This window comes from Gobius niger (genome assembly GCF_951799975.1).
Source record: "Gobius niger genome assembly, chromosome: 4".
NCBI lineage: Eukaryota > Metazoa > Chordata > Actinopteri > Gobiiformes > Gobiidae > Gobius > Gobius niger.
Genome location: NC_136855.1, coordinates 20,653,092 through 20,670,549, shown reverse-complemented (window position 1 = coordinate 20,670,549; position 17,458 = coordinate 20,653,092). Strand labels below are relative to the sequence as shown.

At 40.4% G+C, this 17,458-nt stretch overlaps 1 protein-coding gene across 2 annotated transcripts in view; it reads right to left on the bottom strand.

Annotated features, from left to right (window-relative positions):
• Positions 1-17,458, bottom strand: part of esrrga (estrogen-related receptor gamma a) — an 86,621-nt gene that overhangs the window by 48,263 nt on the left and 20,900 nt on the right. The gene's annotated exons all lie outside the window — the stretch shown is intronic.

Below are 17,458 nucleotides of genomic sequence, written 5' to 3'. Positions count from 1 at the left end.
CGGACCCAAATCATAACAAACACACACATGGACTCAGCACAGAATACACCCAACGGTGCGCAGCAGTAAAAGACGGGATTATGGCAATTCCAAGCCACTTGCCCTTTGTTGTGGAATGATTTGGGAATGATTGGGACAAGCTTTTCCCAACTGCCTGCTGCTTTGTCAAACCCCTGCCATGCTGGCACAAGCATGTGTAGTTTGGCAGCTGATGTACACAATGTTTTAGATATACAGTACAACAGATAAATATAAAACAGAAGAGGAATAATAATGCTTTTGCTTGGAGATATATAAATTAATACAAATATGTAAATTTATGAGATAAAAAAAAGGCTCGGATCTACAGGGGTGCAAACGGGTGCATTGAAACCTCATTTTGAAATGTTTGCACCCTGTATTTTAACGGCGAAAATCTCAGGTGCAGCCTTTTGAAACTCACCCTCAGTTTGCTTGTTCTGGAGCCGGCGCTGGTGATAATTGTGTGTTTGGGGTTAAATAATCATATAACACACTATATTTGATGTGTATTTGTGTGTGTGTGTCTTTGTGTGCGTGTGCATGTGTGTGTGTGTGTGTGAATAAAGCCTTGCTACGTTTATTCAAACCAAGTGTTAGAAGGATGTCCTGGATAATAGCACAAGATACAGCACATGATGAGTGAGAAATGAATAAACTAATTGTACTAAATACTAAATAGTCCACTTTGAATCGCAAAGACATTAGATGGAAAACAGATTTACACATAGATGTTTGCCAACATTACTGTGGTCTATAAAATAGATTAAAAACTATCACTATGGTTTGCAAGATACTAATGCAACCAGAACCAGTAAATACCAGAATTCCACACTGACAAACAATATGCATTCCCACACATGTAAACACGACACACCACACACACACCAGTTATGATGTATCCAGGGGCTTATAAGCATCGACAAAGATGAGTGTGAATCAATGGTGCCGTCACTACTGGGCAAACAAATCTTTTACTAAAGCCCCCCTTTCTCTCACACACACGGGGCTGTCACACACAACTGTGCTTCTAGCAATGCAATCCAGGAACATCCAATTGTTGTTGTTTTTGTTGTTGCTGCATATTTAAAATGATGGTTTATGTTTGTATTGAATAAAGTAAAGAGAAAGAAAATAAAGGCTATCAGTACATATATAAGACAATAGATCGTCCTGCTTCTTCTCCCCCCTGCTTGTTATTGATTGGTTGATCCGAGTGTGTGGGTATGTTGACAGTGACCCCTTTAGGCCACTTTCAGCTTTGGTCCTCCTCTTCTATAGAGCAGACAAAATAGCATATTCCCAAATATAGGCCATCACTGGAAATCAGCTTTGTTCGCTATTTTATTTTCTTCTACAGTTTTCCTAACAGAATCACTGCAATGCTTGGTGTCTATGTGTGCTGCCCAGGTGACCCACATCTCAGTTTTCCGTGTGTGCGTCTGACCCTTGTTGACACCAGTGGAAGAATTATCCGCTGCAACTCTTACTGGCATCAATCACACCACTCAATAGTGTGCAGCAGGTTCATTCGGGGCACAGTGTCTGGGCCGCGTGTGTACACTGGTCAAATATATCCTTAACAAATTCCAAAGGTTGGTCACTTAAGCTGTTGACCCTGTGGCTTCCCATTGATATATGTGTGTCTGTCATATTTACAGCCACGGACTCAGTTATTGTGAGAGTTTTATGAAGATGGAATGAAATTTGATTTTGTGTCTGGTTGGATGTATCTCAGGGGGTAAAGTCCATTTTTAAATAACAGGGGGAAAAAAAGCTAAAAACATATTTATTTTGTAAATTTGCCATAAACACCTCTCGGAAATACAAAATCCCTGCAAGCACAAGCAATGAGACAAGAGGAGAATATGCACAGGCGCACTTCATGATTAGCCAACAGAGGGTGCTATGGGCACTGGTCACTTCCCTGTCACTTGCTCACAGGACTACCAGAGTATGTGCAGTAGATAGAATATAGTGAATATTGCGATACATTTTTTCAGGTAAAGTATATGCTTCTGCAGGCAGCACTTAAAGGCAATGCACTGCAGAGATAGAGGTGTATAGACGTTCTTGAAGAGCTTTGTCAGCAAGCACAACACAGAAGAAACAGCCGATTGGACCACAGACCCCCCACTGACCAGCTGCACACTGCACCAGCGAGAAAATCCAAAGGCAGAGGAATCTCGAACACCAGAAATAAAACTGAAGTGGACTCCAGCAAATAAAACTATAATTGTCCAGTCAGTCACTATAAAAACGCAACACACATTTACAGTGTAATTAAACTTTGATGGGCAATGAGTGAAGACATTTTCTTTTTTTAATTTTCAAATTTATTTATCAATTTTCTACAATATGTTGACACTGAACGTTCCTCAGGGAGCCATGTCCAAAACATAAACAAAAAAGCTGCAGTTAATATGAGACAGACTGTATGGATCCACGGTACTACTTAGAAAGATTTGTCTTTATAGAAAATGAGAATTGACAATGAAAACAAAAATTGTATCGATACAACAAAAAGTTGCGAAAGTTTTATTAAAATGTATTTACAGGTCACCACATTTTTTTCAGTTTCATATTTTTTACATCATAAAAACAAACTTTTAAGATTTCAAACTGAATAGACAGATGTGCGCAAACTTTTCCTTTATGCCCAAATAAACAAGACTTTTAGGTGTACTCCATAACGCCTACGCAGGAGTTGAATGTGGGTTAGAACAACAACTTGTGCAAAAACAAATAAAGACTATTTTCCACTTTGGTTTAAGATTTTAGATGTGGCTTGTTATAGTTCCCTGAAGTGTCGTAATGTTTCTGTGTAGTCTCTGTGATGTCCCGAGAAGAGAGAAGGGGAGAGGGCCAAGGAGAGGAGAGCAGCTGTTGGGAAAAGCTGCTGGCTTTAAGGGACTTCTGCTGCCTGTCACTAGAACTCTTCCTGAGTAACCTTTAGAGCGGGAAGGCCACGGTATTCAACAATCAAACACTCCATTTACATCCAGTTACCGCCAATCAGGGTAAATATGTACACTGTTTGTTTGGCATGAATAATAGTTTGATAAATAAGCCCCTTGTCTCCTCCTATAGCGATTCACAACTACACAGTGCTGTGGGAGGAGCTTGGGGTAAACGGGAGAAGCACTGTATGAGCACTTCGAAAAGTCCCTGTGGAAAATGTGAAGATTTCTCAAACATGAATGAATAGTATGAACAGGACCACAAGTATGATGAGGGAACAACATGGTAACCATCAAAATACACTAAAAAGCCTTTAACAGACGACGTTTTCTGCTGCTTCATGAATTCTAAGCGAGGAGAAAAGTCGCCAAAGCACATACAGTATAAAAACACAGAGTGCGCTGCAGGCCGCTGTGGTCAAGGGGCGTCAGAGGTCCGACCAGGTTATGGGGGGGTCTGACATGGGGGAGTGAAAGGAATGACCTCATCAAACTGCGACATGCACAGAGAGAGACTGTGGGTGGAACCAAAGCTTGACCCCATCACACGTGGACAGACAACGCAGACCCCAAAGTTGACAGAGGTGATATTCTCTCGCTCTATGTGTCAGTGCAAATAAACACCACCCCACAGTTCTACATGCCACAACCATAACAATATCTGGTTCAGACAAGGGAATATTCGCCCTGAGGGGGGAATAATATTGTGTCCAGCCCTGAACACCAAAGCAGATATTCTAGCTTTATTCAGTGAACTACAACAAAAGCTTTTGGTCATAATCTTTGGACTATAAGCTGCTGCTTTTTTCACACAGCCAGAACCGTGCGGCCTATACAACGATGCGGCTAATTCAAGACCGTCCTGAATATCATATGGAGTTGTCCCGTAGTTCAGCTCTTTTTTCCTACTTCGACCGCTACCAGACTGCAGCGCGGGGAGGGGGGCGCATGTGTCGGTCACGTTTCTAAAGCATGGAGAAGCCAGCGCTTTAATCTGGCACTACATCGAGACCATCACGTTATGCTCTTTCTCTCAAAACAGTTTTAACTCACAGTGGGCTAAATAAGTAGTTTTGGTGTCCATTTATTGTGTAAAAGTATGGAAAATGCAGCACGATGTTTGTGAGAAACGACCGAGGAGGAGATGAGAATGAAGCGGCAGAGGAGGGACTCTTGTTTGTGTTGCTGGTCCTATGCTGTGTTCGTAACCTGTCCCGTACCGGCCCTGGTGCAGAGTGTGTGTGTGCTCTTATGCTGCAAAATGGACAGACACCTGCGGCTTATAGACAAGTGCGGCCTATATATGTCATTTTTCTTTTTTCTTTCTGAATTTAGTTGGTGCGGCTTATATTTAGGTGCGCTCAATAGTCTGGAGTTTACGGTATTTTGATCCTTGTTTATAGAGCGAGTGCAGAAACCATACAGTACACAATCATTTACATTTGAAATAATTTCACAAAGTCTTTTATGAAAGATTATCCACCATAAATATTGAATATTTATGATGTACGTTTGTTGTGAACCATTTCCACCATTTCAGAGGATCAGAGGAGACTGAAGGCAGCCAGGTTTTCTCCGGATGCTACGGTTTCCTCTACCTCCGAAAATATTCTGGTCAGGTTGGCCCAGAGTGGCGGCGCGGCTCAGTCGCAGCGGCTTAGGACTAACACCTAAACACTATTTCATTACACGCCCAATGACAAATAAAGCACTTTCTTACTAAGTTACTCACTTTTTAAGTCTAATGTACACTTTGAATTGTAATGGGTGAATCATTACTAGAGAGTAGTTCTTTCCCACAATCCCACCATAATGATATTATTACTACTACTACTACTAATAATAATAATCATCATATAATAATTATTATAACTATAATAATAATACTACTTTTATTATTATTATTATTATTATTATAGTAGTATGAGCATAATTTAGAATTAGTTTCGTCCCCAAGTCTTTTTGTCATTGCCTTGACCTCGTGCTCTCCTCACTGCTACCTAATCCATGTATTATTTCCAGGTTTTTGCATTTTCCGTGGCTAAATTAAAAGTGGATTGTAATAAGTCTCACTTGTATCTGAATAGAGTCAGCAGTGTGTGTGTGTTTCCCTGAATGTGTGCCGCCAAGAGCCAATGTTTTGTATTGAATTGGGCGACTTGGGCGAGGTGCGTTCCTTTAATTACACCGCTCTCAAACAGAACATAAGTGGGCTATTCCGATGGGATTAGTCATCTCTATGCGCTGTCTCTTTGTTAATGCAACACACACATGTAACACACACGTTTACTTCATGGACACGAATGTACGCCTGCCAAAACAGCCCCTCTTCGCGAGAGTTCAACACTCAATTTATTCAAACTGAGCCACAAGCCAAGTGAATAATTCCACCACCGATAAATACGGCAGGAGGGAGCGGTGACGAGATGAAGGGGCGAAAGGGATAAAAACACAGACTTGAGAGGAAAGGTAATTTAAAAAAAACATTTTCAAGGACAACAAAATATGAAATCTAACCTCAATAACTAGATCCAGTTTCAAGACGGAGAAGCTCTGATGTGCCTTCCTGCAAGTTTGAATGTTGCTCAGCTAACAAAATCAACGTCTACAAACACACATTTGGTTAATAATTGGCTTATGGTGCAATGCAATACTTTTAAAAACATGTAAGAAGTGCTCCAAGTGCAGGGTCTGTGTAGTTCTTGATTTCTGAAGCGCATTTCCAAACTGACTACATTGACCAGACGATGTTTTACACTTTACAGTTATTATGAGCTTAATGTCTCTGTACATTGTCCCTTAGATAAAGATTAAACTAAACTAAATGCAGGAGACAGAGCCAAGCAGTAAAGCCACTAGTGCACTGTCTGTGGCCAGTGACGTGTGTGAGTAATTACTTAAAGCCTTAAGTGTCTGTGTTCATGTGTTTTCTTGTGTGCCTTTGTCGCTGTCTATGGCTGCACTGTGTTTAATGGAGTGTGTGGAAATGATCACTTAATTGCTGTTCTATCTCCATTTGAGAAGCATGTGTAATGTGTGTCAATTTTATGTACTCGCCAAATGTGAGGGAAAGACAACTGACAATGACATGTTCTGGCACCGAGGATATAAAACAAAAGCGGGAGATCTATCTTTTCTAAACTTCGCACAACAACCCTTCTCCACTGTTGCTCTCTCAATCGTCCGCCAGTGAATTTATAGTTGACCCAATGATTGCTTCTAGGGCCATGATGGCTGTAAATTGCTTTGCCATTTGGTAAATGTTGGCAGTTAGAAGGTATACAAGTAATTATTTCCGCTTGTGCTGATTGAGACATAATTCCAAGGCGAGGCCAAGGAAAAATGACAGCATTTCGAAACAACTCTGTTTTAATTTCCCAGCATTCCTAATTAGAACGTGTATGAACACAGGAGGTTTTTTTTTATATGGTTTCCTCCAATGGGGCCAGAAATAATTAAACTGTCAAGAGGAAATAAATACCTATAAACAAGGCATAATTTCTACAGAGCCAAGCACCTTGTCAGACCATGACTTTTTGTGAAGGAAAACAAGAGGGAACAATGCAGGGGCGCAGAGGACACACTCAAGATATACAGAGTAAGCGGAATAATTAAAACTAATCAAAAACGTCCATCTTCTTTCTGAATATTGAATCCCACATAATATGGTTGACTTTATTTGATAACATTTCTTAAATGTCTTTCCCATCACTTTTCTATTATTAAATGCTAAAAACAATAAAACTATATGCAAACCATTAAAAATCACAATTTTTACCAGAAACAAAGCTCCGTCCTACACATGTCTGCCCGGCTCTACACCGTAAGGACAGTGGTGCGCTATGATACAAATGATTCTCATTTAATATTAATAACATGCTAAATGAAAAGCCGCTCAGAAGCAGTTACTGTGAGACAGCAGTTTGTTTAGTTAAGTGCCACAATAGATTTGAATAAAAAGAAGAAGAAAAAGATATGGATTTTTTTGTTAAAAACAAAAGCAACATTGTTCTTTCTTTACTGTTTGGCTTTTACCTCTAGGGGGCATTCTAAAAAAACAGAGGGGCAGTGAGGAGGTGAAGACTTCACAGATGTTGAGAGTTCTTTGCTTAAAAGGGCTAGACACAAGTTGGCCATTTTATACTCACTACTGCCACCTCAGGTCATACTTGTAACTGCACCTTCTATATTAAGCTCGTGCATGAAAGCAATTAAGACCCGAATAAACACCTTTTTGAGTGACAGTGCAGGATTTTAGAGGCAGTTGTGGTGAATTGATCTGGGCTCATTCTACACATTAGGACATTGCTGGAACATGAAGTGGGAGGAAAATACATAATTTTAACATTTTTAAACTCTGTATAGTCCCTTTAAGGCGAGCCAGTTGTGAATGTTTTAAGTTGACGAAGAAACCAAAGCTTGACTACTTTGCCACAATGTGGCCTCTACGACACAACAGTCATTTTTCTTCAATAGTCTTTCATAATAAACATTGCATTAAGTAAGTATGAAATATGTCGAGATTTGTCTGTGAATTCTGACATTATATACAAAGGGTTGAAACAAAATGCTTCCACTTAGGCATGAACAGCAGCACTTGAGAGACATCAATATTTCAGTCAGGTGTGTCGGGAAGTCAGAAGGATGGGGAGAGGGGCACTCCCATGACTGTGTTTGTGTGCCACTCAGCCTTCCTACTCGCAGCATTGTGTGTACCACCTCTGTCACCTTTCCTCTAATCAGAGTTTAAATCAATGACGTTGTCCAAAACTATAATTGCCACTCCTTAAACTGCTTCTCTCGCAATATGCTTTCACCAAGAAACCACTCGGCAGCAGAAATACGCCTCTGCGCGTGTCACTGTGTGTATGTGTGCGCTGGATTAAGAGTATTTTCTCATTACGCCAGTGTCTGAACTAGTAGAAAGTGCTTCTCACATTGTTTTACAGCATCCTGAAACCTCAAAGCTCAGCACTAAGCGGCATAATACCCTGTAGTCCACACTGATTCTCCAGCCAGGGACTACTGCTGTCACATTTTGTTCAGGAAGTGGACAAAATCATATGCACTAAATGATTAATCAATAGCATTGTATTTCATCTTAATCTCAGGCTTGACATGTCTAGCCAATGCCTCTTGACAGTTTAAGGGCTACCATTTTATTTGAATATTGTATCATCTATATATCTCTGTTTTTACACAAGAAAGTAATACCACAACACTGACCAACAGCCCGAGGTTAGCCAGGAAAAAGCTTTTCTTTTAACACTGTTTTGCCCACTGGTCAGAGACATAGAGGTAGCCAGGCAGACACAGACAGGTTGAGTCAGAAAGGCAGGAGGCACAAACAAAGTGGAAAGGAGATGGAAATGGAGATGGAAAGAGAGATGTCTGGTTAACAAGGTGCTGAGCGCGACAAGCCCAGGGGAGTGCACGCTCCCTTACCCTCTAAGATTAGACATCTCTTTCTCTGTCCGTTCCACTCTCTCTCTTGTTGCAACACGAAGGGGACATGCCACTATCAGAGGGGTCCCCCACTTACTATGGCCACCTCCATTCTGTCTGTGCTCTTCTCTCTACTGCCTGTTCACTGCCACTCAGCCAACGCTTGTGTTTATTGCAAAACATTATGAAAAGTACTTTGTTCATATGTACATGGACATGGAGTTAGTCTCAGAAATGCATTGCAATAATAATAATGACCCGGCCCCGGATAAAGCGGAAGAAAATGGATGGATGGAATAATGATACTAGTTTTCATTATAGTAGAATATTTAAAGGCACTCTATGCAACATTTTAGACTATACTGTTGCCATCAGAACAAAACATGATCTTAATGACCAGCTCAACACAGAAAATGCTATTTTTGTGTAATCAAAGAATGGATTTGGATGAGAACCTAACCTATTAAAATCTCAAATTCTGCTGCCTTTAGTCACATCTCCATGGAGACGAGCTGGAGACGTCCCCACTCCCGGTAGAGTTACAGTCAAAAAGGCTCATGTTTGTTTGTACATTTATGAGGTATTTTTCAATGAAGAAAATATGTGTCGTAAAATAAATGCCTGTATTTCAATTTTATATATTGGGTAAAATTCCATGCGGTGTGGCTTTAATAAAATAGGAGCAACATTAGAATAAAGGCTCCAATCTGAGCCTCAAGTCAACTTTGCTTTACTTCTGCTTTACGACCATGTTTTTTGTTTTGCCCATTTTCCTCAATATCTTCCTCTCTAAAAGCCGTGTTCAGATGTTTGACACCTTTCTCCCTCCTGAGCATCTCGACATGTCAGGACAAATTGACCGAGACCCACATCTTCCTCATTCTCCCTCTCCTTCATTTGTTCAACCGGAAAGACAGAAAGAGCTGAAGCAATGGAAACAGTTTGGTACAGTGAGATACAAAGCATGAATTTATATTTTTATACAGGCTTAAGACTGCCACAAATGTCCAAACAGTCGTTATCTGTTGTACTTCAAATTGAGCATATCATTAAAACATGAGAATAACACCTTGTTTGTCTTTATAGTTACATTTGTTAACACATGAACACACTTCCGCACATTGTAAATGTCCAAATGCTGTTACAACTGCACTTTGTATTGCTTAAACACAGGACGTAGCTGTATCTTTTGTCCCGCGCCTGTACCTGTTCAATCACTCTTTGACACTGCAGCGCACAGAAGCCTATAGCATTGTGACATGAGATCAGAGGAACGGGCAGAAAATAATAGAATCTTCATCCCAGTAATCCATATTCATTCCTCTCGGCCCTCCCTCCCCACACGCTCCCCTGTATCTCACATTCAAATGAGTTGTCTTTTCTCCCTTGTTAGACACACACACATACACACTCATCCTCTTTCTTGGATACTTTCTGCCCCGTTGCACCCGTGATGGCAAATTGAGCACCTCTCGTCGCTCCCCCTCTCTCTCTCTCAGCCCCTCTCTGTTGACTCCTCTCATCTTTCTTCCATCTTCTCCATTCGGCTTCACCCCCAGTCTCGCTCTTATAACCCCCCCAAGACTCTCCTCTGTCCTCACTGTGATTTGACTACGGGGGCAGGTAAAGATAGTGCCACCCAGCTATAGTGGCACACACGCCAGTAAAAACGCTCTTCACCACTTACGTGTCTTTCTGTGTGGACTTTGCTTGTTCCCCCTGTGTCTGCGTAGGGTTTCCTCTAGGTGCTCTGGTTTCCCCTTTACCAGGTTGGCCCACAAAGGCGCAGCGGCTCAGGACTAACCTGATCTACGCAATTCCACTGTACAATTGTATAATGACAAATAAAGCACTTACTTACTTTTTCATAAATAAATTGCCACATGAGCTGAAAATGCCTCAGGACTGCACTTGTAACCCCTTGCCACTAAGGTGGGCCGTGTTACAAATGACACAATTACAAAAGAAAATTACAGTCCATGAGATTAAGGCTGCATGTTATGAGAAAAAATGGGGTAATATGGTAACTGTCTTGAAAATTGAATTCAATTGAATGAAACCATTTCAACACAGCATGTGTTATTAAATTAAATTCAATTAAATTCAAACACATTTTCTTAAACTCTTCATCAAAAAAGAAAGACTTGGCAAAAACATGGCAAAACAAGACTAGAAATACTAAAGGACCAAAACAAGGTTGAAATGGAGTTAAATAAGTAAAATGGTGACTAATGCTGAACATTAGCACAGCTTTAACTTTATTTTAGGCTGTGTGTTCATCTCAGTCAGATAAAAGACCTCAGTGGTTACTTTATATATTGCAACTTTTTGTAATGTGGATGTTTTGTCTAAGAATAATTTGGTGATATATTGTGCTGCCCTAACTTGTATCTAAATGTAGTTTGTTTTAGATAACCGTTTTGTATTTTACAAACGTTTGATAGCCAGAAAGTGCAGGCTCATACCTATATTTGGTGTAGCTGGAAGGTCTGTCTGAATGGGCATCTCGTATCTATCCATCTATCTATCTTTGCTCACCTTCAGCCTGCCACGCTCCTATTAGTGGAAGATGGAGGTGTGATCATGGCTACTGTGTGCTAACAGGGATCGTGCTGCCACCGATGACAAATATGATACACGGGGCGACACACACACACACACACACATGAACACACGCAGCCATGCAGGGAAAAGGCACTTGGTAGCTTTCATCACTGCTCGTAATTATGATCCTGTCAAGAGCACAATGTGGCAATCCATAATGACGCGTGCACAAGTTCGCACACAGTGACTCGCAGCCCAAACACAGACCGCCACAGTGACATTAATATGGGATTTGTTGGATTTGTTAAAGGTACTAATTCAGATCTAACAGATCGTCCACAAAACACATTCATTTTCCTGTTTTTGAGTTTTCCATAAGTTTTAAGACTACGACATAAACTAAACTTAACACGCTAGAATGTCAAAACATTGCATTATTTTTTTCAACTATCTAACAAAAATACAGTTTTGATATTGTGCTGCTCTAGTTTGTCATTTTAAATTAAATGTATGTTGTATATTTCTACCGTAAGCCTGTTTGTCACATACTGTACTCGTACATTAGGACAGTGACTGTGGACAAAGAGCCTGAGCTGTGCTCTGTGTGTGTCTCCAGCCTTTATATGTGATGACATGAGTGTGTCCCGGTCTTGACACCTCATCTGTCGGGGGAACCTATTAGAGCCTTCTCACACCTGACCCCCGCCCTGACGCAAGAGGCCAACACGCATTTCTCAGCATTATATACTTGTTCAGATTGTTTCTCAGTAAGGATGATAATCCCAATATTATAAAACTTCACCAACTTTGACAAACCCATCCCAGTTGAAGTAGTAGAAGTGATCTAAGAATGTGTGCAGTGCGCAGTTTGTGTGTTTGTGCCTCAAATCCCCAGCCTAAGCAGGGGGTCAGGCCTCTGGTTACCAGCCCCGATCTGACCCCGGGACCCCTATGCTCCACATAAATCTACTCCAACATTGTTTGTGGTGCACTGGGCCTGAGCGTGAAAGTGTTTTCCGAGTAAGATCAATCTTTTCTTTTTATTCATTTCCCCCAATATCAATATTTGCAACAGAGAACATACAAAAAACTTTAAATAAATGCTAGTCACAAGTATTAAACAATTATTAAACTACTATTTCTTAAGTATTTTAGACAAAACTATATATTAATGTGCAAAAATATACATTTATCAAGCAACCTTTCATGAATATTTGTCTACAGCCAGATCAAAGTACTTCAAATCCCTGGCTCCCTTACTCTGTTTACAGTGTGAAGGTCAGTATTCTTAAGCTGCAGTATCTTTATGATTTGCAGATAAATAAACAACACTTTCAACCCGTGTAAACAGTGTGTATTAAATGTCAGGTGATATCAGTCGGCAGCTCTCACACTTCAGTCTGCTTCACTGTACAGTCAACGCTGCCTTTGACCCATCTGACATTGAGCTGCACTCTTTAGCTACAAGCCGTGCTAAAACTCAATACAAGAATATATTGTTTGTTTTAAATAATAATAATAATAATAATAATAATAATAAATTTTATTTGTAACGCACTCTTCATTCAAAGAATCTCAGAGTGCTACAAGACAACACACACATTAAAAACATCAACAATTATAAGCTTTCTTAAAAAGGAATGTTTTCAAATTAGCTTTAAAAAAGTCCAGGTTGCTTGTTTCCCTCAAATCCGCGGGGAGGCTGTTCCAAAGCCTTGGTGCAGCAGCACAAAAGGCTCTGTCCCCCATGGTTCGGCGTTTGGTTGAAGGAACTTGAAGGTGGAGGCTACTGGATGACCTGAGGGTGCGGTTGGAGGGTTTCCGTGATATGAGTTCTTGCAGGTATTGTGGAGCGTGACCAGTGATGCATTTATGGGTGAGTAATGCCAACACCGCTTAGCATTATACATCAGTAATGAAGAAGTATTTCATATAGGCAGTTTCATAAAACTATAATGATCTAAAACAAAACTAGCAATGATTGGAAAATATTAACTTAAACCGAATCTTGGTGATGTAATGCGGTCTGAAAACACCACACAAATTTAGCGGCTCCTCTCTGTGCTCCCGTGCCTCGTCTTCCTCACGTGCATGTACCCTCTCTCTCCCTCTCTGTCTGTCTTGTCTCTCCAAACTCGCTCAAGCACAACTAAGCCGGGGTTTGAGTCCCAATGAGAGCGGTTAGGGCAATCAGTGCTTTTCACACCCTCTGATGTTCTTAAAAGGTGGAGGGATCAGACGCCCCTGCTGTAGCGGTGCACTCCAGCGACACACAGCTACGCACACAACAACATCAACTCCAACGTGCCCAAAACATTTCACATGCTCACATAACAATGACATGTGCACAATCTGCTGGCACACAGTGACACGCACAGGCCGGGGCACACGGGCTGGTATGTAATGACACATTGACAAGCGACCGTGCTGCTTGTCAATGTAACACAATATATATGGACACACATTTAATAGTGGTGAGTTTTCTGATGATCAAAGGGCCAACTCAACAGATCAAAATACAGATGGTTAATATAGATCCAACAGAGTTTTGGAAACATGAAATAAAAGTATTACTTACTTCAATTAGGCTGTGCATCACCAAGAAAGGAATGGCAATTTATCAAAATGTATTCCTTTCAACTTACTACTGGGTATATTACTTGAACATAAATCTAGTAAAGTTATGCTTGTTATACTGTATCCATTAAAATATTAGATTTATATTTACATCAAAGTAAAGCGCTATACTAATAAGCCTGATACATTTGCCAGGAGAGAAAATGCTTTGGCAGCCACTAAATTTAGAGGTATCAGATGTCTGCGATAGTGTAATATAGAAAGCAGTTAGGAAACTGAATGTACAGCTCCACACTTCCTGTAATGCAGCAAAGAGGAGTGACACTATCAATTTACACCGTAACAAACTACACACTCGCAGTGCACAGAGTAATGGAAAAGACAAAGTTGCTTTTCAGTAATTTATTTACTGGACTGTATCAACACTTCATTCAAAAAGTCACTTCTAAATGAGACAGATTTTAGTGGAATGACTTTAGTTACATGAGCGTAATCTTTTTCTTTGCTCATCTCTTCCTGTGTACTCTTCATCAAACTGTTTTGTGACTGCAGCCTGCTCTTGATCAACAGAGGCTCTTAGTCACATTGAGGTCAGCCTGAGCACACACACAAACCCACAGTGTGCCCAGTGGGACAGGGTCATCTCAGGAGGGTTACGCTGCACAAAGTCAGTTTCCCATAATGTGGCTCCTGTCACTTGCATCACACTCTCATGATCCAATTAGGAGCCTCGATTCCCCCAATCAGCTGCTGTGCCGACCAACAGACAGACAGGCAGGCAGAAGAAGTCGGGCCGCGCCAATTTCCTAAGTGCTTTTAAGGGATTAGAAAGAGGGTGGAAAGTAGGGCGGGTGGGGACCACCGCATCCACTCTGAACCAAGTCTGGATCTGCAGCTAGCAACAAGAAGCAAAATACTAAAACACTGCTTAATTAGCTGCACATATATTTGTCTGAGCCAACAAGTGCAGGTTTGTTCATCTGAAAGCTTTGAAACATCTACCAGATACAGATCAGATCAGATTCACTGAAGGACACTAAAGAACACAATAACTTAAAACTGCTGATACAATATGCCTCTACATATTTGTTTAGACCATAAATTATACAATGCATTATACATTGTAGTGAAAATGTTATAATTATAGCATGATATCGGACGAGAAAGGAACAAACCTTTTAATCTATAGCAAACATTTTTTTTATCTTAATGAAATATTCCAAAGAAACTTCTGCACACAAAATTCAAATGTATTTCCACTCATTTCAGAATCTAGAATACATTTATAATGCCCTAATTTAAAGTAAATACACTGCACTGCAGCTGGACTGATAATAACTAAGTTATCAGATTTGTGCATTTGTTCAATCATACTGAAACAGATAATAAGTTATTTATAATAACTTTGCATGTATTTGGTTTAGCTGAGGTCATGTGGGTGCATTTCAGAGCTCAGCTGTATTTACCCACAACTGTGCAGGTATTATCTTTCTCCTAAGCGCCTGCTTAAGGCGTCAAGACCTCAATTAAAGACAACTGCTTGTAGCAGGCCTAAGCCTGACACACAGAGTAATTGTACAGTATGAATATTTGACTATATCCTCGTCCTTTTACCTTGGAATGACCTGATTGTCCCACTGTGCAAGTGTGTGTGGCACTTCATTTCCATAGAGGTATGTGGAAATGCATTCAATCTACTGCTCCAGCAAAGACACTAATACCGGCACAGAGGACTTAGTCCAATGACACAGAATATTTAGAGTGTCATCACCTTTTGTCCGGTTTTCCCTACAACGGGCTTCCACAATATCTTTACTGGATCCATGACATTTATTATGTGGTTTTGGTGCCTCACAAAAATGCTACTTCCTTGTTCTTTTTAGATCAACCAGAATTGAATCAAATGACATTGACTGCACACAGCAGTCTGCAGCCTCATCATTCATTTTTTTCATTTTCTTTTTATGTTTCTTTGTAAATAATACTCAGCTATATTTAATTTAAATGAAGTATGTTCAGAATTTAAATTAATTATATCATTGTTTTAGCAGGATGTATTACACCATATGCAAGTCAGCTACTGTATGTTAAAATGAATTAAAAGTGAATAAAAACCTAGAGATCTGATTGAATGCGTAAATGAATTAGCACTGAGCTCCCTTGTTCCCAGAGTAATCGGACTATTGATCAACTCGGCTTTTCTCATAAAATTGACCATTTCTTATAGACTGTCAATACAAGGACCACTTAGGCCATTTAGAGGTGACGAGGCAGCAATCGCCCTGTTTAAACTAATGAGCAGAAAATGAAGTTGCAGTCAGGAGGAATTGCACATTTTTCAGGATTTCTCGCCATCCGTGTTTTCACTAGAAAGAACTCACAGCACTTAAACAGTAGCATCATAAAATAATACAATTGGCAGGGTGACCTAATAACATGGTAAATAGCATGGAAACAGGACAGAAATCTAATTTATCTCATAGTAATATGAGTCATCATAATCCTAACCCAGCACAAAAAAACTGGAAATTCCCAGAGGAGATGATTAGTATTATATTGGAAACAAACCAAAATGATAAAAGGTTGCAGTGAAAGGTATTGTTTGTGTCAGCCGTCAGTCGTACAGGAGTTCTCCATTGTAGATGAGATTAAACAGCCACAATTCAAAAACATCCCACTACCGATAAAGAATGATCAAATGTCCACAAAATCTACAAAACCCGTGACTAAATCCTTTTGTTTGAAGGTGGATATTATTGAATGTAATTTTGATTTGCTTTTTGGGGGGGATTTTGACTTTTAAAAAAAAATCAAAATCTTCTATATTATCATTGTCACATATCACTTGTTTTTCAATTGATCAAATCCCAATAGTGCCAAAGAGGGGCAGTGGTTTGTGTATATGGGGGCGCACAGCTGAAAAAAGTGGTGGGAAGGAAAGGGAAACCCGAGCCGGGCTGGAGTGGGCTAACACGGGTCCAAGAATAGTGGCAATCAATGGAAGGATGGATAGAAGGCTAGAAAGAGGAATACAGAGGGGGGGAGAGGAGGGAGAGAGAATGGAGGAGGCAGGAGAGGAGGAGGGACAGATGAGTGCTCTCTAGGGGAGTGTGGTGATAGTCCTGCTGAGTGTCTGTGAGACAAAATCCTTTCCAAACTCAGTGCTCAAAGGCAGGAGGGGAACAACTCAAAAGAGAAACAAAAATATGGAGGACCTTTGACCAAAACACACCATTCTCTGTTCTACTCATAAACCCTTATTTACATACATGAGCTTTCACTGCAAAATCTTAACTCCACTGACAGCTATATGGTGCTGTCAGTAACTGCACATCTAAAATAACTTATGAGAAAGCAAAGACATTACCAGGAGTGGTGCACATTTAAATCAATTTACATGTTTACAATGTGTACTTTTCCACATTCACCACCAATCCCAAAATGCTTTCAAAATCTGACCACAAACAAATTAACCAAATAGCTACTTAAGTTTGCAACTGTATAATACTGTATTTGGAAAAGGGCCTAATATTCCTAAATAAAAGTAGTAACTTCAAGGCCTGTATAGTCAGTCCAAAGCAACACATGCCTCTGGACTACAGCAGTAAAAACAGCTATTGATGGGGAGGCCTAGTCAATGACCATCAGAGGAAAACAGAGACCACCATTAGCCAACCAGTCAATTGCTAAAGCATTCTGGGTAATTCTAGCACACACATACCGCCAGACACGGGGATACACACATCGACAGCAACAGGACACCCCTCAGGGGCACCTTAACCACATTCTCACGGACGCACCGACAAACAGACAAATGAAGGCGAGCAGAGATTTATTTTGTTATGAGAGCAGAGGCTCGCACTGCATTTTTATTCCCACCTGTTATACATCTTCAATTTCTCAGTGTTTTACTC